Genomic DNA, 26591 nt, shown 5'->3' on the forward strand with positions numbered 1-26591 from the left:
AGTACTCTTGCCTGGAAAATCCCATGGATGGAGGAGCCTGGTAGGCTGCAGTCCATGGGGTCACTAAGTCGGACATGACTGAGCGACTTCACTTTCATCTTTCTCTTTCATGCATTGGAGAAGGAAATGGCAACCCACGCCAGTGTTCTTGCCTGGAGAATCCCAGGGAAGGGGGAGCCTGGTGGGCTGCCATCTATGGGGTTGCACAGAGTCGGACACGACTGAAGTGACTTAGCAATAGAGCATGTTAAAGGAACCACATTGAGCGAGTCACTACTCCTTGTCATCCCTCGTCTGCACCCCGCCCCCTCCATGCCCTGTGCTGCAGAGTGTGCAGGATGTTGCTCCTTGGGCTGTACCTCTACTCAGGTCAAGATACTTCAGCTGACCTTAGTAGTGACAGGAAGATTATCAGAAACAATGGTGGTTTGGTGGATATAGGCAGCTACTTGGCAGGCATTACCAAAATGAGTAGAGGGAGAGGTCTGGCTGGAGATAAGCTGGGAAGTTACCTACATGTGCTTATAATCCAGGGAATGGATGATATCCTCCATGGAGAATGTGTGGGATAAAAGGAGAAAAGAACTCTGGGGAATACCAACACTTAAGGGCTGGGTAGAGGCTGAGAGAAAAAGAGGCCAGCAAGAGCAATAGGAGAAGTAGCCAATAACAGTGGCATGGTGACTGGACTGAGAATGTGTTTCAGTAAGGAGGGAGGCATCCACAGATCCAACTGTTACAGAGAAACCAAGATAGATGTGGCTGGAATTGTGTCTACCAGATATGGCCGTACAGAGGTCAGTGGCAGCCTCGAGAAGGTGTTTGGGTAGTGATGAGATCAGTGCATGTAGTAAGCAAGTTGACAGAGGAAATCTGGATTATTCGTTTCAGGTATTTTCCAGAGAAGGAAGAGAAAGAGAAAAAGGAAGTGGCTAGAAGCCTGTGCGAGGCAAAGGAAGGATCTTTAAAGGAAAGGAAAGCCCTAAGCAGGTATATTGGTAGAGGGGGATGGAGTGAGAGGGTTGAAGGTAAAAAAAAAAACAAAAAAACTGAGGGTAGGTGGGCGCTGGAGGAGATAGGAGGGATGGAAATTTGAGCACAGGGTGGGTGGGGAGGCTGGGGGACCTGGAGGGGTGGACAATAGCCATGTCCCTTCCTCTGGCCAAAAGAAAGAATGGGTTACAGGTAAAGGAAAGTTTGAACAGTGAAAGGAAATCAAGACTGGGCACATCTCCTATCAGCTACCTCTTCCTCACCAGTTCAGATCCTCTGGGCCTGATTGTCTCAGGGGCCTTTGGCTATTGCTTTGTTTCAGCCCATTCTCTCAATGGGCTCAGACACACTGACGAGGTGTAACCCTGAAGCTTCTTAGCTCTGGGCCCTGGCACTTTTCCTGCAGACACTGAGGCTTGAGACAGGGTGGGACTGCTTGGGGCATCCATGCATGGGTAGTTTGGAAGAGCCTGGAAATGTGGAGGAGTTAATGAAGCCTAGGGGTGCAAACTTTTGACAAAGAAAACCTTTATATTGACTCTCATTCCTTTGTGCTAAGTTGCTTTAGTTGTGTCTGACTCTTGAGACCCCATGCACTGTAGCCCACCAGGCTCCTCTGTCCATGGGATTCTCCAGGCAAGAATACTGGAGTGTGTTGACATTCCCTCCTCCAGGGATCTTCCTGACCTAGGGATTGAACCCACATCTCTTATATCTCCTGCATTGGCAGGGAAATTCTTTACCAATAGCACCACCTGGGAAGCTTCCCTGGGAGTGCTCCCTAATAACTTATGAGGCTGAATCTTATGGTTTCTGTCTGTCAGAATGGCTGAATTTCAGCACTTTCTTATGATTCAACCAAATAGCACATAAACCATTGTTCTGCCTTTTGGGGACCTCAGTTAAGAAACACTTAATGGTCTTTTTTTTTAATTTTCAGTCAGTTTTATGAACAAACAAGAAATAAATCAACAAGTACAATTTTAAAAATATTTTTTTGGACTCAGAGGGAGTGGGAGAGGGTGGGATGATTTGGGAGAATGACATTCTAACATGTATACTATCATGTGAATTGAATCGCCAGTCTATGTCTGACGCAGGATGCAGCATGCTTGGGGCTGGTGCATGGAGATGACCCAGAAAGATGTTATGGGGAGGGAGGTGGGAGGGAGGTTCATGTTTGGGAATGCATGTAAGAATTAAAGATTTTAAAATTTAAAAAATAAAAAACTAAAAAATAAATAAATAAATAAATAAAATAAAAAGATTTTATTTTTTAACAATGAGAGAAGAAATCAAAGTAGGAGGTATAGTCACCTACTGAACAGGAGCTCTCATTTTGTTTTTTTAAAAGTCATGTTTAAGCATTTTTATATTCTATTTTTTGGCCATGCTATATGGCATGCAGGATATTAGTTCCCTGACCTGGGATTGAACCCATGCCCCGTGTAGTGGAAGCATGGTGTCTTAACCACTGGACCACCAGGGAAGTCCCATAAGCTCTTATTAATAGCTCTCATCTATTCAGCAATTCGTGAGTATCAGGCAGTATGTTAATTGTTTTATATACATAATCTTATTAAGATATAAAGTAGGTATTATTTTTCCCATTTTACTCATGAGGAAACTGAGACAAAAAGAATTTAAATAACTTGTTCATGACCATACAGCTAGTAAATGGTGGATCCAGATATCAAACCCAAGTCTGTCTGGATTTTAAGCCTGCAATCTCTTTACAGCATTATGTTGTCTTGCCTAATATAAACGTGATAGAGAGTTACAGGAAGACCGTTAAAAGGGATAGACTAGAAATTGTGAGGGCCCAGCTGGATTTAAAATTATGAGTTCATAGTGGCTCAAATATATATAGTGGTACAGGGTTTCAGATAGTAAAGAATCTGCCTGCAACGCAGAAGACCCAGATTCAATCCCTGGGTCGGGAAGATCCCTTGGAGAAGAAAATGGCAACCCACTCCAGTAGTCTTGCCTGGAGAATTCCACGGACAGAGGAGCCTGGCGGGCTACAGTCCATGGGGTTGCAAAGAGTCGACATGACTGAGCGACTAACGCAGACAGATAGTGTTCTCCAGCTGTGTTCAGCCATTTGGCCATAGGATCAGAGAAGGCTGGTAATTAAATTTATTCAGAAATGGTGTATGGTTTTGATAGTGAACAATGTACAGTGGAAAGAAAAGGGAGCAAGGGGATTGAGGATATAAGAGAGTGCAGTGACTGACCATGGCATCCAGACTGGGTAAGTGAAAAGTGAGGCTCAGTGGAAGCAAACTAATAGGGAGGCAATGGAGGGGTTGTGAGCTTAAAGATCAGATTTATTGGGGAACAAAGAGTTGGAAAGTCTGCATGATAAGAGTTATAGGGAGAGTGGCAAATTGGTTTGAAGGTATTAAAGGTGGAGTGAAAATCATTGAGAATGAGAAAGTCAAGGCACTGTGAGGCCATGGCAGTGTATTGATCATCCTTATGGTCAAGTCTGGCCTTGCTGCCTGTTTTGTCAATAAAGTTTTATTGGAACACAGCCATTATCTATTTGTTTGCATATTGTTGATAGCTGCTTTCAAGCTACAACAGTAGAGGCAAGTAGTTGCAAAAGAGCCAGTATATCCTACAAAGCCTAAAATATTTACTGTATGGTACTTAAAAATGTTCGGTGACCATGGTTTCGAAAATGCAATGGGGGAGTAAGGTGAATGGTGACATAGCTCTCCCTAACCCTCACCTTCACCCCGCATGTAGGCTGTGGAAGAGAATACAGCCTTGAGATGGCTTTATGGGACTTAGTGCTGTAGGTGGGGAACTCCCTTTCAATTAGCAACAGGAGATGGAGTCAATGTTCAGGGAAAAAGTAGACACATAGAAGTGGACTTTGTTTACCATGGTTAGAGTTCCAGACTGTGCAGTGGAAGTGTTGGGAGAGAGAGGAGGAGTTAAGAAATTGGATAAAAAAGGGAGGAAGAGAGGATTGGCATTGAGATAACTGTTGGATTGTTGATGTCTAGCCAGAGCTTGCAATTTGGGTGGTGCCCAAGGATCACAGGCATAAAAAAGGAAGGAGGAATTTACCCAAGGTTCTCATTTGGGTCAGGCTGAGCTACTTCCAGATCGCCTCTAGTTTAGCTACAAATTCCAAATTCCAAAGGCAAGCTGCCCATGGCATGGTGGCTTCCAGGACAGCCCTAGGCCTCTCTAATTTCCTTGTTTTGGCTGTCTGAGAGAAATGTCATCTGGTAATTTTTGAATATAGAATAAAATCCTATTTTTCTCCTAATGGAATATTCATGGATTTTGCTTTCTGTCAGTGGAATTAGAAAGGTTGTAAATTTACTTTTTGGTCACCTAGTCAGAGAATGTGCATGCTGATAACTTTTGTTTCAAAGTAGTAAACTATTTTTTAAATACATCTTAAATTTTAAAAATGTATATCTATATATATAGAAGGCATTCCTAGGTCAGAGTCATCTCCTTTTTCTTTTCTATCTTGAACAGTGTTCAGAACCATAAGTTCCATCAAGGCAGGGACCATATTTGGCTTTTTCATTGTTGTGTCCTTATAGCCTAGGAATAGTAAAAGCTCAATAAATTTTTGTTAGGTAAATAAGAAAAATGGGTTTTTCCCTTAATGGAATATGACTTAGGTGTTAATGCTGAAAATATTGGTAAATACCATTTATGATTTTCCATGAAACCCAGTGCTTGCTCAAACTGCACAGAAAAAACCTATAGACTCTACCAGGTTTTTAAAAAGTACCACAGGAGACCATTTTTAAAGAAATAAATGCTTTAGGAAAAATTCTGGTTTGAGTTATATTAGCATTGGTAAAGTTTTACGTATGTGTCCTTTTTAAAATGTTATTGTAGTATAGTTGATTTACAGTGTGTTAATTTCTGCTGTACACCAAAGTGATTCAGTTATACATGTATATATTCTTTTCTGTTGTGTTTTATCACAGGATATTAAATATAGTTTCCTGTGCCCTATAGTAGGACCTTGTTGTTTATGGAAATATGTCATTTTCAACATGATTTTAAATGAATGATGTTTGAGGGGCCTGAGGTAAAATAGGGGGAAGAGACAGAAAATCTAAGTTTTCAGTGTCTCAGTCCTTTCGGACTGCTATAATAGAAAAATCATAGACTGGGTGGCTTAAACAACAAACATTTATTCCTCACTGTTCCGGGGGCTGGCAAGTCCAAGATCAGGTGCTGAAAGATTCAGTATCTTCTGGTGACCTGGTTCCTGGTCGATAGATAGCCAACCTCTGGCCGTGTCCTCACACAGTGGAAGGGGCAAAGAGAGAGTGCATTTTATAACTGCACTAATCTGATTCATGAGGGCTCCACCCTTATGACCTAAGTACCTCCCAAGGTCCCCACTTCCTAATAGCATCACATGGGAGATTAGGTTTTAACATGTGAATTTTGGAGGGATGGAAACGTTCAGTGTATAGCTCTCTACTGCAATACTTTATAGTCAAAATCACAAATAGAATCATTGCCAAAGTTGGGAAGGAACATAGGAGATAAGCCAAAGAATTACAAATCTGGACCACCATGAGAGGAATAGAAATTGAACCAGGGATCTTGTCTTGCCTTCAACTATGAATATTTTGAGAAAGAATGGGTAAGAGCATGGCTTCAGGTTGTTTATTTTGAGAGAGACCTTACTGAATTTGAGCTTTAAAAAGAGGCAGTATGGCATGGTGGTTTAGAATCTGGGCTAGTGAGTCTCCGCTGTACCACTTAGTAGCTGTGTGGCCTTGAGAAATTTATGTACCTTCTCTAGGCCTCAGTTTCTTCATCTGGATAGTGGAGTTTATAATAGTACCTCTCTTATAGGGTTGTGTGAGTATTAAATTAGTGTGTACATATATATTGGAGAAGGGCATGGCAACCCCCTCCACTATTCTTGCCTGGAGAATCCCATGGACAGAGGAGCCTGGTGGGCTACAGTCCATGGGGTCACAAAGACTTGAACATGACTGAAGCAACTTAGCATATATATATATAATATATTTATTATATATTTATAGTAAATAAAAGTTAATAAACAATATTTAATATGGAATAATATTTAACATTTAACAAATATTTAATCATTATATAAATTATATTATATATATAAATATATAAATATTTTATATTAAAAATTTTATAAAAATTTAAAAACTTAATATTTTTATAATATATAAATATATATTATATACATATTTATTAATGCTAATAAAATATTTAATAAATATTTAATGTGATAAATATTATATATTTATTATATATTTATTATATATCACATATATGATATATATGTATACACCATAATCTGGTTCATAATAGGAACTCAAGAATCATTATGATGATAATGCTAATGTTTGGTATCAAGTGAAAAGGACTCTTGTTTTACCAATTTAGTACCCAGTTCAATAGCCAAGTGAAAGATTTTGCTTAATTTTAACTTAGCCGTGGCCATTTTGTCACTTTGAACATATCATGGAAGAGGATTTACAATTTGTTGGGGGAGGTAGTCTGTATTTTTTAATCCTTTTCCCCTCTGAGTTTCTAAGTGAAGTGAAGTGAAAGTCATTCAGTCCAACTCTTTGCGATCCCATGGACTATACAGTCCCTGGAATTCTCTAGGCCAGAATACTGGAGTGGGTAGCCTTTCTCTTCTCCAGGGGATTTTCCCAATCCAGGGATCGAACCCAGGTCGGCTGAGCCACCAGGGAAGCCCAAGAATACTGGAGTGAGTAGCCTATCCCTTCTCCAGCGGATCTTCTCAACCCAGGAATGGAACCAGGGTCTCCTGCATTGCAGGCGGATTCTTTACCAACTGAGCTATCAGGGAAGCCCGTCTTGAGTTTCTAAAGTAAAAGTGAAGGACAATTGTAAAAATCGTGGCCTTTTCTTGGTGTACTTCAAAATAGTACCATAAGATGGAGCTCTTCCCTTACTCTAGAATCACGAATGGCTTGACTAAGACTTAACTACATAGAGAGTAATGAAAGCCGCTTAAAGTTATGGTCTTGGTACACTAAAAGTAGTCCTGTATTTTAAAAGAGTAACAATATAAAAAGTTCAAACTTTAACTATCTCACAATAGACAAGTACTTGCTTCTAGAAAAATCAAAACATCTATTTGAAGATTTTAGATTCAAATCAGAGACATGAGAAATTCTAAAATATTAGGCAATCTAAAATGAAATGCATAATATAAAACACTTTACATAGTGAATGCCTAATGCATGTGTGTATGTTACACATCTCAGTCTCCTTGATGTCTGAACATGCTTGCTCTTGGGAGAACTGAGTAAATCCAGGTCAGTTGTCTGAAGTCATCTGCTTTCATATTGCAGGTGTTTATCCCAGGTGTCTAGCATGGCTGTAGGCCTTCAGTGCTGATGAGGATGATGGATCTACCTATATACCTTGTGACCAGCACATGGTGAGAGGTAGAATGCCAAATATTCTCACCCTGTTTATGACAAAAGTTCTGGATCCTCATTCAGGTTCAAGCAAACCAAATCTAATCACAGGGAATATCAGAGGCTGGTACAACTTGGATGGATGGGGTTCCTCAGGGCTTAATCAGGAAATCTTAGTTGAGTCAGAAGAGGGTATCAACTGGGTAGTGGGATCGTGAATAATTTTTTTGTATTATGCCAGTGCAGGAGATGCAAGAGACCTAGGTTCAGTCCCTGGGTTGGGGAGATCCCATGGAGGAGGTAATGGCAACCCACTCCAGTATTCTTGCTTAGGAAGTCCAATGGACAGAGGAGCCTGGCATGCTATAGTACATGGGGTTGCAAAGAGTCAGGCACAACTGAGGCCACACACAGTAGGTTTGTCATAGCTTGCCTTCCAAGGAGCAAGCGTCTTTTAATTTTATGATGGCAGTCACCATCCACAGTGATTTTGGAGTCCAGGGAAATAAAGTCTGTCACTGCTTCCACTTTTTTCCCCTTCTATTTGTCATGAAGTGATGGGACCAGATGCTGTGATCTTGGATTTTTTAATGTTGAGTTTCAACCAGCATTGTCATTCTCCTCTTTCACCCTCATCAAGAAGCTCTTTAGTTCCATGTGTGTGTATATATATATATATATATATTCTAATATGAATTGAAAATCTTTTATAAAATTGGTTGATATTTTAGAAAAATTCTTGGTGTTGATGCCGGAGAATTGGAGACAGTTCCTGTGGAGTCGCAGCTCTTCCAGCCACCTGACAATGTCGTCTCACTTAGTAGAACAGCTTCCGCCCCTGGACAACAAGAATAATAACTGTGAGGAAGGTGAACAGTCTTTGCCACTGCCTGCTGGCCTCAACAGTTTCTGGGTGGAGCTGCCCGTGAACAGCAGCAATGGCAATGAGAAGAATAGGGAGATGGAGCTTGTACCCTCCTTGTCCTCCATCCACAATGGGGACATGGAGAAGATTCTTTTGGATGCACAGAATGAATCCAGAAGGAGCAGTTCAAGAGGCAGTTCTCACTGCGACAGCCCTTCCTCACAAGAAGATGGGCAGATCATGTTTGATGTGGAAGTGCACACCAGCAAGGTCCATAGCTCTCAGTCAGAAGAAGAAGCTGCAGAAGGAGAGAAAGAGGTGGATGTTCTGAAGAAAAGTGTAGATTGGGTGTCCGATTGGTCCAATAGACCTGAAAATATTTCACCCAAGGAGTTCTACTTCAGGCACCCTAAATGTTCTGTTTCCTTAAGCATGAGGAAAAGTGAAGCCAGGAAGAAAGGGGGGATCTTCTCCACAGAGTTTCTTAAGGTGTTCATTCCCTCTCTCTTCCTCTCCCATGTTTTGGCTTTGGGGGTAAGTATCTACATTGCAAAATGACTAAGCATGCCTTCTGCCAGCACCTACTGAGGGAAGAGAAGAGCCCCTGGGCCAGCGTGTGACTTGTGAAGTGGTGTCTTGTCACAGTAGTTTATTTGAACTTGAGACCATTGTAAGCATGTCCCAATCTCCACCCTCTTTTTAAACATATACAAGTTCCAGTAACTCTCAAATTCAGTATTTTATTCCAACTCTATTGAGGCATTTTACTAACCTCATTCCCTTTTTGGCCTGTAAAACACTTCTGCTGCTGCTACTGCTGCTAAGTCGCTTCAGTCGTGTCCGACCCTGTGTGACCCCATAGACAGCATCCCACCAGGCTCCCCCATCCCTGGGATTCTCTAGGCAAGAACACTGGAGTGGGTTGCCATTTCCTTCTCCAGTGCATGAAAGTGAAAAGTCAAAGTGAAGTCGATCAGTCGTGTCCGACTCTTAGCAACCCCATGGACTGCAGCCTACCAGGCTCCTCTGTCCATGGGATTTTCCAGGCAAGAGTAGAGTGGAGTGCCATTGCCTTCTCCATAAAACACTTCAGAATTTCCTGATAAGAGTTTACTGTTGTTTAGAAATTTTTAAGGGCTTCTTTTCTGCAAACGCCACCAGCAGATTTAACTTTGTCAAGAATGCTGTTGTCTCCTCTCAGTACCACCAGACCTAGACCTGCACCATTCATGGTATAAATCTTACTCTTGCCAGATAACTCCCACCTGTCTCTTCAAATGAGACCAGGTTGCAAATGATATGAAAGCTACATGTTGTTTTGTTTTTTAAGACAAAGGGACGCTTGAATTTATAATTATGAAAAAGAAAACAAAAACAAATAAAACAGACAAAATACAACACAAGGAAAAAAAATATCCTGGGCAATAAAAAGTTATTTTAAACCAAAAAAAGAAAAAGAAAAATTCTTTACAATGAATATATAGTATATTTTTTGTAATCAGTATTTTTGTAATCAACTAGATGATATCCAAAGCTCTGGTCTTGGAGAGGAGTCCATAGTATCACCAAAACTAAAATATGGGCTAAATATGGGTGTTAACATTGGGGCATGGAGCCAAGAGTCCAGGTTCTACGTGATGAGAAAAAACATAAGTTTATTTGACAACAATGCATATAGTGATGGTGAGTGATTCTGAATAAGTGCATAGAGAGAAAGGAATCTACCCCTTCAGCATGAGCAAAGCCAAGCCTTCCCAAGGTTATCTGGGTGCCTGACAAGTTCTGTGGTGTGCGTGAGGTGGGAGACAAGCTCCATGACTTGGGTCCTGGTCCATTGCTCCTGAATTGTGGTTGGGAGGCCAGTAGAGTTAGCCTTCTGTATGTGTGGTTTCTTCATCCTAACTGTGTATTGAAAATGTTTTGGGGAAAAAAAATTCCAGAAAGTTCCCAAAACCAAAATTTGAATTTATCATGCACTGGCAACTATTTACATAGAATTGACATTATATTATATATTATACTTAATCTAGAGATGATTTAAAGCATACAGGAATATGTGCATAGGTTATATGCAAATACTGAGCCATTTTATATAAGGGACTTGAGCATCCATTTGGTGGGGATGGGGTTGTCCTGGATCCAATCCCCACACAAGCTGAGGGACATCTGTACTCAGTTTCGTGGTCTGAGGTTGTTGGAGTGGCTCAGGGTTGGGGAGTGGCAGGTTAGGTCTTGATGGGCCAAATGCAGGCCCCTTCCTTTTCTTGGATTACTGGACCATTCTCAACAGGTGACACTCTAGAGTTATAAATCTATCTGTAGCACTCCTGTCCTGGCATGCAGTGTTATGTTCATGAACTATAACAGCTGGGAAGGCTGCATAGTGCTCCAATGGGAAACTGGTTGGTGAAGAAGCATCACTTTGGTTAAAGGAGAACCTGAGGATATTCATCTGCCTCCTCAAGCCCAGACCAGCTGTGAGTCCTGTTAGTTTTGCCTTAAGTAAAGCTACTTGGTCCCATCACTGCCTTTTTCCTCACAGTGCTTTTGTCCCAGGAATAAGAAAAATGGTGCTTCTTCCATATTCCCCAGGTGCTTGATGGAAAGCACTGGAGGCTGTCAAACCTGCTGGAGTTTCCCCTTTTCCTCTGTGTGTGTGTGTGTGTGTATGAAAAAGAGAGAAAGAGGGAGAGAAAGAAAGAAAGAGTAATAAACACAAAAGAGCCAGCAAAATTGATATGTAGGCCAGAAAGCCAAGATTAAAAAAATTACTATGAATGAGACACCATGATTTATGGGATTAGAGGCAGCTATCAAAGCTGAAATACAAATTTAGGAATCTAAAGTTAAGGAGACAAGAGAAAATTGGTGGGAAACAATCTTGACCAGAAATCTAAAGGACAGATACTAGCAATTGTTATTTTAGACATCTGTTTTTGGTGTTAGTTATATGAGCATATACCCCTTTGTTAATTAGCTGTATCTTTATAGCTGTGTTATATTAGGCAATTACTTGACCTGTTTGTTTTCCCAACTCTACCAAAATTTTACAAGAAATGGAGTGTCATCAGATAAAAGAATTGACCATAAAGGTACATCCATCATTTTGCCTTTCTCACCATTGAAAAGTACCTCTGTGTATGCATCAGAAAAGAAAGATATTAAGGTCCCAGCTTGTTTTTTCTGTTTAGATGAGGAATATCATGTCTTTGTGTAATTGGCTTTGTTTTGAAACACAGATTTTTTTCAGGCCAGATTTTTTCTCTGACCCAATTTTTCCCTCTCTTCTGTCACTTGGCTTATTTAAAATATGAAATTGGGAATCAGGCACTTGAGGCCTCATGATGATTGTGTCACTGATTTGGTATGTGATCTTGGCCAACATACTTAACAAATGAGGCACAGAAAGGTTAAATGGGGTTCGAAGGACTGTAAATACTGACCTGCCTCATTATGATATTGTTTAGGTCTATTGCATTTTTTTTTTTTACCAAAAACCAAAGCAAATCAATTTAAAGCAAAGCACACGAGTTTTTTTCTACATTTTTTTCTACTCCCTGTCCCTTTCTTATTCCCTGCTCCCCTCCTTTCCCATATCTGTTGATTGAGTCCAGAGTAGAGATGGTCCCTTTTCAGGATGTCTCTCATCCCTCTTTGTCTGGGCTGTTAAGCAATCCAGCAGCATCTTTTGGGTGTGCTTTTGGGTATTTGGTCTTTGCAAATGGGGAGAGAGTTCTATTTGGGGAAACATAAAAATATGTTTTGAATCATATGGCCCATGCAAATCAATACTGGGGATGTTGAGGGATCTAGGCTTAACCTCAGTTCCATCCATGATTAACTGTGCACTCAGGCCCCATTTGAGAGGTAATAGAAGGGAAAGCTGGGGTCACCAATCTGTCTGGGAAAAACAAACTTACTTGCTAGAAAGCCCAATAGAGGACATTGTGCTTGAAGCCATCTGAGAAACCCTATGACCATAAGCATCAATTTGTTCTTGCCCCTGTCAAAGGCTCAGTGGTAAAGAACCCAATTGCCAATGCAGGAGATATGGGTTCAATTCCTGGGTCAGGAAGATCCTCTGGAGGAGGAAATGGTAACCCACTCCAGTATTCTTGCCTGCAGAGGAGCTTGGTGGGCTACAGTCCATGGGATTGCAAAAGTCGGACATGACTTAGTGACTAAACAACAGTCAATAAAATAACTACTAAGTTATTTACCTACTGTATAGCTCATACGTATATCATGTATATTAGATTAAAAATGATAAGGACAGTCATGTCTTTTAATTTCTTAGAAATATAATTTTAAAGCATAATCATAATAAAACAGGGCTTTATAACATCTATTTGAGGATCTGGTGAGATAGACTGTGATTCCTGCTAATGTAGTCTGTAATAGTCAGGACTCCAAATGGCTCTTTTTAAATTCTCATTTCTGTGTTTGCATGTGAGCATGCTAAGTTGCTTCAGTTGTGTCTGACTCTTTGCGACCCCATGGACTATAGCCTGCCAGGCTCCTCTGTCCATGGGATTCTCCAGGCAAGAATACTGGATTGGGTTGCCATGCCCTCCTTTAGGGGATCTTCCAGACCCAGGGATCGAACCCACATCTCTTATGTCTCCTGCATTGGAAGGCAGATTCTTTACCACTAGTGCCACCTTGGAAACCCCAATTTCTAGGTGTAGCTATAACCAAATCTGCTAGTAGGACTATATTAGTATCTTCTGAATTGTATCAAATGGGTAAACTACTTTAAAATGCTTCTGGGTTCGATCCCTGGGTTGGGAAGATCCCCTGGAGAAGGAAATGGCAACCCACTCCAGTATTCTTGCCTAGAAAATTCCATGGTCAGAGGAGCTTGGTGGGCTGCAGTCCATGGGGTTGCACAGAGTCAGACATGACTTAGTGACTAACCAACAACTTAGAATGCATAAATCTACACTAGAATATATTGGTTCAGTTGCAAATAAAAGAATAATTCCTCTCTCAACCATACATGCTGGAAAACTTGCCCTTCTTGACACCTTTTCCTTTCCTTTGCTCTCCTTCTCAATCTTATGACTTTGTTTTTTTTTTTTTTGGAAGCACCATGCAGTTTGTAGGATCTTAGTTCCCAGACCAGGGATCAAACCTGAGTCGTTGGCAGTGAAAGCATGAGTCCTAACCACTGGACCACCAGGGAATTCCCTCTCCTTTTCTATCTTACAGATTTCACCTTCTGTGGTAGACCTTGCCAATTAGCTCCCAAATCCATTCTTCTTCTTTTTTTTTTTTAAATAAGAGAAACTGGACTTTTAGCTGGACACACGTTCATTCAGTTTTCCTTGTATGTGTCCATGTGACTAAGTTCTGGCTGATGAGGTAAACGTGGGTGTGTTGTGTGATCATTTCAGGAAGTCGAAAAGGTAGAGATCACACATTTCTTCTCTTCTTCCTCCAGCACACAGTTTGGAACAAGGATGTTATGGCTAGAATTCTAGCATTCATTTTCATACTCCTGGCAGAATATATACAACTAGGAGTCTTGATTCCTGAAGATTTCCTGGTGCTGTCATGCTAGCCCTGGCCTGCCTACTTCTGAAGCTCTTATTTAAGCCACCCTTATTCTGTGGTGGTATGCACAGAAGAAATAGTTTTCATGACAAAGATAATGGGTTTGATTTGGGATATGTGAAATATGAAGCATTGGCAGGTCACTCAGGGAGAAATGTATAAGAGTCAGGGCTGTGGAGAGATGGTAGGACTGAATGAAACCATGCAGCTTTCTCTGCTTCTGTTCTCCTGCTATCTGGTGTAGTTGTTAAAATCCAGAGCATTAGTTCCACAGAGCTACTTTGGAAAATGTTGGCTTATACTACAAGGCCAGTGAGCATCTAACTGGTTTTTCAGTCACTCCCAGTTCTTGCCTTTTGAAAGTATTTTATACATTTTTCTCAAGGATCTTCTTTTTTTAAAAAAAGAAAACTTCTTTAAAAAATAATTAGTTTTTTTGGGGGGCCACACTGCATGGTGTGTGGGATCTTAGTTTCCTGACCAAGGATTGAACCCACGCCCCCTGCATTGGAAGCATGGAGTCTTAACCCTGGGACCACCCGGGAAGTCCTCCAGGGTAACTTCCTGAAACTATTTTGACCTGTGCTTACTGACTAGAGTTTGATTTACTTATGGTGACACTCACGGCCCTCCACAATCTGGACTAAATCTACTTTTCCAATTTGTTTTCATTGTGTCTTTTCATGCACCCCAAGCTTTTGTCAGACTGATGTTGACAGTTTGTCCAAATAGACTCTCTGTCCTATTTATGCTCCACAAGTTTCTCTATTATGCCTTTGTACATGCTCAGGATCACTTCTAGCCCATTTTGGTATGAAGTAGAAAAAGATGTCTCTTCCTCAGACACTTACTTCCATCTGTCAAAAAATTGTTGTTGTGTACTGATTGGTAGAAAATGACATTTTCCTGTGATCTAGTAGAAAATTTTTGTAATAAATGTACAAATCACTCACCTTTGAAGTAACAAAGTTATTAAAATACGAACATTTTCAACTAATAGGGGTGTTAACAAGGTGGACAGTGCCCTCTTAGGTGTAGCACTTTTGCAGCATGCAGACTGAAGAACCGTGAGGGAGGCCCTGCTTGTATTGTTTCCTCCACCTGAAATTCTACCCACCACCATCTTCGCATGTCCCAGGGCTACTCAAATGCAACTATCACAAAGCTTTTCCTAATTCTTCAAGGTGAAAATAAATCTCCTCTCATCCTGAAAACCAGGGAAGGCAATGGCAACCCACTCTAGTACTCTTGCCTGGAAAATCCCATGGACAGAGGAGCCTGGTAGGCTGCAGTCCATGGGGTCGCGAAGAGTCGGACATGACTGAGCGACTTTACTTTCATGCATTGGAGAAGGAAATGGCAACCCACTCCAGTGTTCTTGCCTGGAGAATCCCAGGGACAGGGGAGCCTGGTGGGCTGCCGTCTATGGGGTCGCACAGAGTCGAACATGACTGAAACGACTTAGCAGGAGCAGCAGCATCCTGAAAACGCAGTATGTTTTATCTTGACCTCTCTTAGGGTATTTATCACTTTCTAATAGTATTCTGTTTATGTTGGTGTCTCCTACTAGACTTAATGCTCTTTGGGGACAGGATGCATTTATGATTTACTTTTTAACTTCATAATACTTGGCAGAGTATCTTATACATAGGGTTACCATATGTCTCAATTTGCTTGGCCAATCTGGTTTATGTCTAGTGCTCTGACATAAGCATTAATAGTGATCCCCTTTCATACTCAAAATGTCCCAGTTAGATTGACAAATTGTATAGTCACTCTGCATGCGTGCTGAGTAGCTTCAGTCATGTCCAACTTTTTGCCACCTTATGGACTTCAGCCCACCAGGCTCTGTCCCATGGGATTCTCCAAGTGAGAATACTAGAGTGGGTTGCCATTTCCTCCTCCAGGGGATCTTCCCAACTCAGGGATCAAACCCACATCTCCTGCTGACTCCTGCATTGCAGGCAGATTCTTTACTGCTGAGCCACCAGGGAAGCCCAAAGTCACTCTACATATGTGGTATTCATTCAGTAAGTAATTAATGAATTAAGACATGAATAAATGACAGTGATTGAGGAGCCATTCCCATAGAGAAGATAAGTGAATATGTGCAATTGGTAAGTTCATCAAAACAGAGAGAATACGAAAGATAAGGGCCAAGAACAGAGCCAATGTGGAAGGTTTACATTGAAGGGATAGAGGAAGAGTCAACCAAGGATTCAAAGCAAAAGAAGTTGGGACTTCCCTGGTAGTCCAGTGGCTAAAACTCCGCACTCTCAATGCAAGAGAGCTGAGTTTGATCCCTGGTCAAGGCAATAGATCCCATGTGCTGCAAATAATACCATATATATTTAAAAAGGAGTAAAATAGATAGGATAAAAATCAGGGTCATGTAACAGAAGCCATAAAGAGAGTTTTAGGAGGGATGAAGCGGTCAGCATTGGTAAAAAGCTGTGGCTAGATCAAGTAAGGTAAGTTTTAAGGAAAAGCCAGCCAATCTGCCAGTTATTAGCCCATTGCTGACTTTCAAGACAGCGGTTTCAATAGAGTGTCATTGAGGTGGGGTGGAAGCTTGGTTGTGAGGAGTTAGTGGTGTGAAAGGAGTCAGTAAGCATTGACTACATTTGTGAGAAGTTTGACTTGTGAAAGGAAGGTGATTGATAGGGTGGTAACTTGGGTCCAAGTCAGAGAAGCTCTGAATGAGTTTATAGACCGTAGGGAAGGAGCCATTAAAATAGCTGATGGAACAATTTCTTCCTGGGGTGGAGAGGGAATGAGATCAAGTGTCCAAATAGACAGCATAGCCTAGGCAAAAAAAAAAAAACAACCGTGGTTTTCTTTGAGACTCAAGCATTGTGGTGCAGGCAAAAGCGCCATGCATCATGCAGTTTGAAGAAAAGGGGAATGAAGGAGCCTACACAGCCAGTCTTTGTGGTGAAGTGGGAGGTGAGATCATCTTTGAGAGGACGGACAGCTGGGGTAGGACTGGGGACTGGGGAGCAGTGGAAACAGTTTGGATTTTGAACAACTGTTCTAAGAAATTCTCGAGGGAGTCAACAAGAGGCCTGCCAAGCTGCAGTGCAAGCCCAGCTGAGGTTCAACTTCCCAGAGCGAGTGAGATAATTTATTTCCACAGAATCCAGAGAAAATGTATTTCTCAAGCTTATTATCAAAGTAGGCTTTTTGTTTCCACCAGGAAGAGAATAAAGGAAAACACGCTGGCAGTTTACAATGTGACAGAGGGTTATGAGCATTTAGTCTTTCCCAAAAGTCTGTTGTTGCTCAGCCATCTGGAAGACTTATACCACCCCAAGTGAAAGCGAATGCTCCTACAGGTTGTTTGTGGGCAGTTAAGAACAGAGACCTAAAGTCAAGCATCTTCTATTTTCAGAGCTACTCCGGGATAAACCTTTGAGTTGCTATGCCCAGTTCTGAGCAAAGGCAAACACTGACATTTCTGTGAGATGGAGCATGAAGTTGCAAATAGCCTCTGCAATAAAACCCACTTTAACCAGGCAAAACCTTTAAGCTTACAAGCGGCCTGTTAAATCTACCAAAGACCAAATGTCAGGAGTTGCCCTTTAAAGCCCAAGTAAATGACCACTGTACTCGTGGCTTAAAATGAGAAAAGTTAAACATCTCACATGCCCACAGGTAATCTTTCCAAATGTCATTTCATCATATATTCATAGTTATTACTGTGTTCTTGAAGGAGGTTAACATTTGGACACAACTGTTTGGCCAAAGTGTTAGGCGTTATTTTCTTGAAAACAGAGTTTGCTTCCTTTGTTTCAGTGGGGAATCAAGATGGCATTGGTCCAACAGCACAGCTGCCCAAGTGCATAAACAAGTGACTCCAATTCTTTTTCATCCACCTCTCTAACCAAAGTACACGATTTACGCATATGCACTTGATTAAGGCTACTTTCATGTTTGTGTTGCCAGGCTCTTCCAGAGACACGTATCTGAGAGGTGAGCGGTAAACCAGAATACAGGTCTTAAGACATCTATGCATAAGGCACCATAAGCGATTTCACTTAGATGCCTGTAAATTACTCACAGTTTCCCTCTTTTGTTTACTCAGTGAAAGGATTGTTTATTAAGCACCACCTGCATTAAATTATATGAGTATTCATTTCCTTTGGAAATAATTAGCTTGTTGTTTATGCATCATTTTATTTTCTCACCAATTGTGGTACCATTTCAGGGGCACTATGGTGGGGGGGAGGGTAATAGCATCTCTCCATCTCAAGAGGAGTATGGCTCTCTCACTTCAGCCTGAAAGAGTTCCCTTTACTAGCTCTGCCACGTACTTCTTTTTTTAAAATTTATTTTAATTGGAGGCTAATTACTTTACAATATTGTGGTGGGTTTTTGCCATATATTCACATGAGTCAGCCATGGGTATACATGTGTTCCCCATCCTGACCCTCCCTCCCACCTCCCTCCCCATCCCATCCCACAGTGTCATCCCAGTGCACCAGCCCTGAGCACCCTGTCTCATGCATTGAACCTGGACTGGTGATCTATTTCCCATATGATAATATACATCTTTCAATGCTATTATCTTAAATCATCCCACCTTCACCTTCTCCCAGAGAGTCCAAAAGTCTGTTCTTTATGTCTGTGTCTCTTTGGCTGTCTTGCATATAGGGTCATTGTTACCATCTTTCTAAATTCCATATATATGTATTAATATACTGAATTAGTGTTTCTTTCTTTTTTTTTTAGTTTTCCTCTTCAGTGTCCCCCCCCCCGGTTTTATTTATTTATTTATTTTTACTTTACAATATTGTATTGGTTTTGCCATACATTGACATGAATCTGCCATGGGTGTACATGTGTTCCCCATCCTGAACGCCTCTCCCACCTCCCTCCCCATACCATCTCTCTGGGTCATCCCAGTGCACCAGCCCCAAGCACCCTGTATCATGCATTGAACCTGGACTGGTGATTCATTTCACATATGATAATATACATGTTTCAATGCCATTCTCCCGTATCATCCTACCCTCACCCTCTTCTACAGAGTCCAAAAGACTGTTCTATACATCTGTGTCTCTTTTGCTGTCTCACATACAGGGTTATCATTACCATTTTTCTAAATTCCATATATATGCGTTAGTATACTGTATTAGTGTTTTTCTTTCTGGCTTACTTCACTCTGTATAATAGGCTCCAAGTTTCATCCACCTCATTAGAACTGATACAAATGCATTCTTTTTAATGGCTGAGTAATATTCCATTGTGTACATGTACCTCAGCTTTCTTATCCATTCGACTGCTGATGGACATCCATGTTGCTTCCATGTCCTGGCTGTTATAAACAGTGCTGTGATGAATATTGGGGTACGCGTGTCTCTTTCAATTCTGGTTTCCTCTGTGTGTATGCCCAGCAGTGGGATTGCTGGGTCATATGGCAGTTCTATTTCCAGTGTTTTTAGGAATCTCTCTTCTGTTGCTGCTACTGCTGCTAAGTTGCTTCAGTCGTGTCCAACTCTGTGCGACCCCATAGACGGCAGCCCACCAGGCTCTCCCGTCCCTGGGATTCTCCAGGCAAGAACACTGGAGTGGGTTGCCATCTCCTTCTCCAATGCATGAAAGTGAAAAGTGAAAGTGAAGTTGCTCAGTCTAAACTTAAAAGCTTTTGTACAATGAAGGAAACTGTAAGCAAGGTGAAAAGACAGCCTTCAGAATGGGAGGAAATAATAGCAAACGAAGCAACTGACAAAGAATTAATTTCGAAAATATATAAGTAACTCCTGCAGCTCAATTCCAGAAAAATAAGTGACCCAATCAAAAAATGGGCCAAAGAACTAAACAGACATTTCTCCAAAGAAGACATACAGATGCCACATACTTCTAATTGGCAGTTGGATAGGGATGAGAGAGTCTGTAGGCAAAGGAATCACCCTTTACTCCTAGAGAGCCCAGACACCTACTTACCTCAATAACAGGAATTTTGCCATGGCTACCAATGGTGGTGCTAAATGTTCTTTCTGTTATTTCATGTGATTTTCACTACAGCCATGTGGAGTGATTAGAAAGTTTTTTTTTTTTTATGAGAAACTTGATATTCACAGAGGTTAAATGATTTCTATCCCTCACCTAATGTTCTCAGTGGTTAATTGAGGGAACACATTTTAAAGTTTTGGTATTCCAAAATCAGAAGTACTCCTAGAGGCATGTCCTTTTTCCTTATGAAAGGTTACTGAGCAAGTGCATGCTTCTGTCTATGGTTGGCTCTCATTTTTCTGCCTGTGGCTAGAACTGTCTTCATTTTGCACCTTTTTTACATTCACTGACAAATTTGCTTTTCCTTAACTATTACTTATTCATCTCTGAGTTCTCATAGAAGTGTAAAAGGACAAGTTTACAGTCTAAAACTATTGAGGCAGTTTACACAAATGGCTACTAAATTCCAGAAGCGCTCTGATTTAACCAGCTAGTAATTATAGACTTAGCTATGCCCTGGGCCTAATCACAGTTGCTGAAACAACTTCCTACTGCATAAGCCTGATCAAAGATAATTAGAGATGAGCACAGGTGGTAAGTCTGTCGCCTGGGAGAAGAATTAGAGCTAGTTTCCACCATACAGTACCCAGAAAAATTTATACGCTGGCATGTTCCAGGCCAAACTCGCAAGGGCCCCAAGTCTCTTCCTTAGCATCGAGCTGCTATCTCTGCCTTATGTTTTAATTTTAGTTCTGCCGTTGTCTATGCAGTGGAGGGCAGTAGTCCTCAGTGGGTTAGGGTGAGCCAACAAAGACTGAGGGGGTACCTGACACATTCCCCATCAGCTTGCTTGATCCTCCCCATGGCTGACTCAGTGCCTCCAGCATTCTCCAGGTTGTTTCTGGGTCCCTGGTCATGTTATTGATACAGAGGATGTATTGACATGATTGTTCTGCATGTGCTCCTGCTGGATTGTATTTACCCATGTAGGTTATTAAGCTTTTAGATCTCTGCATCCATTTGGTAGCTCCAAATCCTAACAGATTTCCCATGGAATATGGGCCTAACATGTAGTCTGATCTATGGAAAAAAACTTTGCTGGAGGCATGAATTCTAATACCAAATCTGTGAACTCTAGACCTACATGTGATTGGCATACAGAGACCTTAAAGTGATGCAAGACCAAGAATAACAAACCAGTGCCATTTCTAAAATTATACTATTACTTACAAACTGTGGAAAATTAACAAATGTGGGGCCAAGTCATTTAAACAAAGGGCAGCCTTGGAAAAGACTGTGGAACCAAAAATTCAGTTCTGGAGCACACATCTGGTCCTCAACAATTGTAACATAGAGCACAGGTTTCTCTTCCTTCCGATTTCCCATTCATCCACTAGTGATGGTTTCATTTTTTGTTTTCCTCCATTGTAATGTATTAATTGAAAAGAATAGCCATATTTTAAACCTATCACTAAATACCAATTTTATGCTGATTTATACTGACATAAAGCCAGACAAAATGCAAAGACTAAAAGGGCCACTTCAAGTCTAATAACCACAATTACCTAGATATGGGAAAGTGTCTGAATTTACATCCTCATAAGAATTGAGACAACACAAATACTGGGGCTAAGTGTATGCATTTTAATTATGATCAATCAAAAGGAACATTAGGAGTCCAATTCAAGTGTTACTTTATACATAATAGAGAACACAAACGTGCTTGGAAATGAATATGAGAGGAAAAAAATTTGCTAAAGTGAAGAATTGCAATTTGATACATGTACATCAATTACATTTATTTTGCAAAAAGCAATGTTCACCTAAAAAATCTCATTTAGTTCTAGTTGCTTCTATTTCTAGATAAGATGAATACTTAATTGTTGAGAAGATTGACTATTTAAACATTGGATTTAAATAATATTTATGTAAATCCCATTGGTAACAATTTGATTATGCTTTTTGTGTATTTTATTCCCCAAGTTACAGCCATTTTCCTACTTCTTTACATATATTTTAAGTTTTATTATTAAAATATTAATGTATGTGCAAAAGGAAAAAAATCAGAGCAGGATTTCAAACAGATATTTACATCTCTGTTGGGGTCCTTTAATGGACCGGGACCTGGTGGTCCGGAGGTGATGATAAGAAAGTGAAAGAGAGAAAGAGGCTGATACTCCCTGGTTTATGCAGAAAACCAATAAAGCCCTTGACACAGGACCTGCGTCTCTCACGAAGGCACCGGGTGCCCTCTCGAGGAGGGTGATGGCACAGGGTGCCTTCTCAAGAGAGTCCTACAAGCCTGGGCAGGAGAGTGAGCAAGACGGGTCTCTACCTCCAAGGAATCAGCCAAGAAAAGTGAGAGAGAGAGAGAGAGGGAGAGAGAGAGAGACGGAGGGAGGGAGGGAGGGAGAGAGGGAGGGAGGGAGAGAGGGAGGGAGGGAGGGAGAAAGAAAGAAAGAGAGAGAAAGAAAGAAAGAAAGAAAGAAAGAAAGAGAAAGAAAGAAAGAAAGAGAAAGAAAGAGAGAAAGAAAGAAAGAAAGAAAGAAAGAAAGAAATAGGGACCCAAGCTCTGATGGAGCAGAGGTGCTTTAATGATTTTTCTGTGAGTATATGTAGGCTGTGGTACAAGAAGTTTCTTACGACTATGATAAAGATCAGAAAACCAAGCGTATAGCAACCATTACCAAGGGAACAAGGGATTAATAATGGCCACAAGATCAGAAGACCATCCATATCTCAAGAAAGGGGATCGAGACTAAGCAGTTTTGTCATAAAAAGAATGTTTGCTAAAGAAGATTCAGGCCTGTCTCACACAATGACCTTGGTTCCTGGGAGCAGTGTGCTTAAAAAGAAACAAAGAACTTGTGAGAAACAGCACTTAGGAATCCTCCTGTTAAACACTCCCCGACACATCTCCATGTTCATTACAGCATTATTGACAGTAGCCAAGAGGTGGAAGCAACCCAATGTCCATGGACAGATGAATGGATAAACCATAAATGGTAATAGATGCAATGGAATATTATTCAGCCTTAAAAAAGAAGGAAATCCTGTCACATGCTACAACATGGGTGAACCCTGAGGACATTATGCCAAGTGAAACAAGCCAGTCATAAAAAAAGACAAATATTATATGATTTCACTCATGAGAAAGGAAAAGTAGTCAAACTCATAGATAAAGAAGTTAAAATGATGGTTTCCAAGGGCTGAGGGGAAGGGAAGATGGGTATGGAGTTTCAGTTTTACAAGATGGAAAGTTCCAGAGATCTGTTACACAGTAAGGTGAATATACTTATCACTACTGAACAATATACTTAAAAGTGGGTAAGATGGCAAATTTTGTTATGTTTTCTTAACCATATTTTACAATTTTTTTAAAGTTTAAAAGTGAATACTAATACTAGAGTAGGGTAGGCCCCTAATCCAATATGACTGGTGTCCTTATGAGAAAATGGCCATGTGAAGACACAGGCACCAAGAATCTGTGTGAGGATGAAAGCAAACCAAGGAACACCAGGTTGCCAGGCAACCACCATCGGAAGCTAGGAAGAGGCAAGAAAGGATTCCACTACAGGTTTCAGAAGGAACATGGCCCTGCCAGCATCTTGATTTTGGATTTCTAGCTTTTGGAACTGTGAAACAAATCTCTATTGTTTCAAGCTACCCAGTTGATGGTAGTTTGTACAGAAGCTCTAGGAAATTAATACAAGCAGGGATAATGTCTTTTTGTTCACTGCTGTATGTTCAGCATCTAACCCAGGGTCTGGAACACAGGAAGTGCTCAGTAAATATATTTGTTTAATTTAAAAAGCACATACAAAAGTAGAATAGCAGTGGTGTGCTCGTAAGCATTTTAAAATCCAACTCTTGGGGGAGGGAGCTGATGTGTGGCACGTGCTGATTTTCATGATGGATATACTTCCACCATGGCCAATTTCAAGATACCAGTGTGGTGTCATAATTCCTGAAAATTAAAAAATAGGCTCTCCTGAGTAGGTCTTAGCCAGTTTCAGCACACCACTACTAGTATAATAAGCCCTCATTACCTGCTTCAACAATTATCAACTCATGGCCAATCTTGTTTCATTTCTACACTCACCCATTTCTCTCTGCTTATGTAATTTCAAGGCAAATGATATTTTGATGAGTTAAATTTGACTAAAGAAAGTTCATCAGTGACATCTCATTATATGTCTCTAAAAGATAAGGACACTTAAAATCACAATACTGTTATTGTACCTATGGTGTTATAGTTTCTTAATATAATCAAATATCAGGTTAGTATTCATATATGCAGTTGTCTCATAAGTACTCTTTTCTTGCATTGCTTGTTTGCCTCAGGATTTAAAAGAGGACCATACAGTGCAATTATTTCCTAGGTGTCTTCATTGACTTAATTTTTAGGCTTTCTCTTTATTTCTTAATTTATTGTTACTTATTTGTTGAAGAAACTGAATCTTTTGTCCTGAAGAGTTTCCCACTGTGTGATTTTGTTGATTTTTTTTTTAAATCAGAAAGCACCTAAGGTCTGGTTCTCTCTTTTAGAGTATTAGCCACCCACCACTTATGATCAATACCTAGATATATTAACTCACTAAGGGTTGCAAAATGATGATGTCCTAACATTCATTCTTCATTTATTAGCTGGAATATTTTTATAGAGAATACAAGTCCCTTCTGTCTACTCTTTGGTTATGCTGAGGTCCAGTGTTTATGGGAAAAGCTGGATAAAATACATGAATTCTTCCCTTTGTTTACCATTTTTCAAAATAATGAATTGGCTTACTAGCATCCTTCAACAGTGACCAGTTGTTTTTCCTTTAATAATATTTTATTATCAGATGAGTCTAGTGGCTCCTCTCAGGAGCTGTTATTTTTCAGGTTTTTAAAATATTCTTACTTGTTTGTTCTTCCTGATTAACTTTGTAATTATTAATTACAGCTTTTTAATAAAGTATGCTTAACCATCTTACAAGCAACCTAACATTACTATTTTTTATTAGAAAAAGAAGCTAAAGTTATAACACACTTTCAGCTAAGGGGGTGAGAAATAATTCATTTTAAATAAATAATTTCAAGTTTTACATTGCAATCTCCAATCTATTTAGAATTTATCCTGGTTTGTGGTGTGAGGAATGAATCCAATTTTATCTTCTGTTTGGAATATTGAAAGGCAAGGTAGGCTGTAGAAAAGAGGCTTCAAACAATTGCTGGAGATATGAGTCCATAGAATCATTGTGAAATTTCATTCACAGAAAACACAATTAGACCTACTACTGCTGTACCATCGTTATACCACTGCTATTTATACTCTGTACTCTACCCTCATTGACAGGAAATACTGCTCAACAGGAAGCCCTATAATCTAGTCCCTTCTGGAGGTCAAACTGAATGTATATTACTAAGGTAGGACATGTTGACCCAAAGACTCATTGATAGTGCTTTTACTGTGTGGTAATGCATTGGACGGAGAAGGCAATGGCACCCCACTCCAGTACTCTTGCCTGGAAAATCCCAGGGATGGAGGAGCCTGGTAGGCTGCAGTCCATGGGGTCGCACAGAGTCGGACACGACTGAAGCGACTTAGCAGCAGCAGCAGCAGCAGCAGCAGTGCATTGAATGTGCATCTCTCTCGCTTTCTGGAGATACTGATTAATAGTTATCCATTTGAATCTTTATTGGACAACTAAGACTACTTATATACGATAAGTGTTAATAAGCAGAATTGTACTAACAGAAATAGAACAGTTGTGGAGAACAGAGTCCTGGGGCACACACAGTCTTGACTTGGGAGGTTCCAGCTTCTATTAACATTTTGAGCAAAATCACTAGTCTTGCTGTAAAAGCAAAAAATATACATACATGCACACAAGTTGCCCCTTTCAACCAGCATCATCAAGTGATAAAAAAGGTATATCATGTTCCTTAATTTTCATCACCCTGGTCCTCACCTTTCTGTTAGGTAAAGCATACCATCATCCCCAACTCTATACCATTGTGTTTAAGGCCCTCGCCAGAGAACTCCATCTTGAAATGACTCCTAGTCAGCTTGTGTCAAAGAATAGTTGAAGATATTTAAGAGCTAGCCACTAAAATGTTAAGCATACATTCCCTCAGGTTCTCTAAATATAGTTAGATATAGTACCTGTGACCTGCTTTTGAGAGATAGTATTAAGAAATGGTCACATGAAGCAATTCTGTATCTGTCAGAGAATTATTTGTTGAAAATTATTGCAATACTCATTGTCTTTTAACTAAGAACTCTTAAGAAAACTGCCATCTAGAATGTAGTACCAGGCAAAAGCTTGTTTCTATGAAAGAAGTAGAGTTGAGATACTAGGAGCTATACTTTTTTTTTTTTTTTTACTTGATTTGGCTGGTCTTGGTCTCAGAATACTCAGAAGAAAACTGGGTGCTCACTTATGATCATTATTTCATCCCTGGTTCCTAGTAAATTCTCTTTTCCCTGTCTCTAGAGTTTTAATATATGTAATTTGTATCATTATTTTCACCACCTGTGGTGCATAAATCCTTACATTTATTTATTTGACTTTACATTATATAAAATTCTTTAGAAGCAAGTAGGCTATAAATCCAGTACTCCTGCCTGGAAAATCCCATGGACGGAGGAGCCTGGAAGGCCTGCAGTCCATGGGGTTGCTGAGGGTCGGACAGGACTGAGTGACTTCACTTTCACGCATTGGGGAAGGAAATGGCAACCCACTCCAGTGTTCTCTCCTGGAGAATCCTGGGGATGGTGGAGCCTGGTGGGCTGCCGTCTATGG

General features: G+C 40.5%; 1 long non-coding RNA gene and 1 pseudogene across 1 annotated transcript in view; both read left to right on the forward strand.

Annotated features, from left to right (window-relative positions):
* LOC138931200 (uncharacterized) overlaps positions 1-26591 on the forward strand; it is a 160795-nt gene that overhangs the window by 72793 nt on the left and 61411 nt on the right. The window lies entirely within an intron of this gene.
* On the forward strand, positions 8233-9755 carry LOC138931199 (BCL2/adenovirus E1B 19 kDa protein-interacting protein 3-like pseudogene; annotated as a pseudogene).

Source organism: Ovis canadensis, chromosome X (genome assembly GCF_042477335.2).
Source record: "Ovis canadensis isolate MfBH-ARS-UI-01 breed Bighorn chromosome X, ARS-UI_OviCan_v2, whole genome shotgun sequence".
In the NCBI taxonomy this organism is placed as follows: Eukaryota; Metazoa; Chordata; class Mammalia; order Artiodactyla; family Bovidae; genus Ovis; species Ovis canadensis.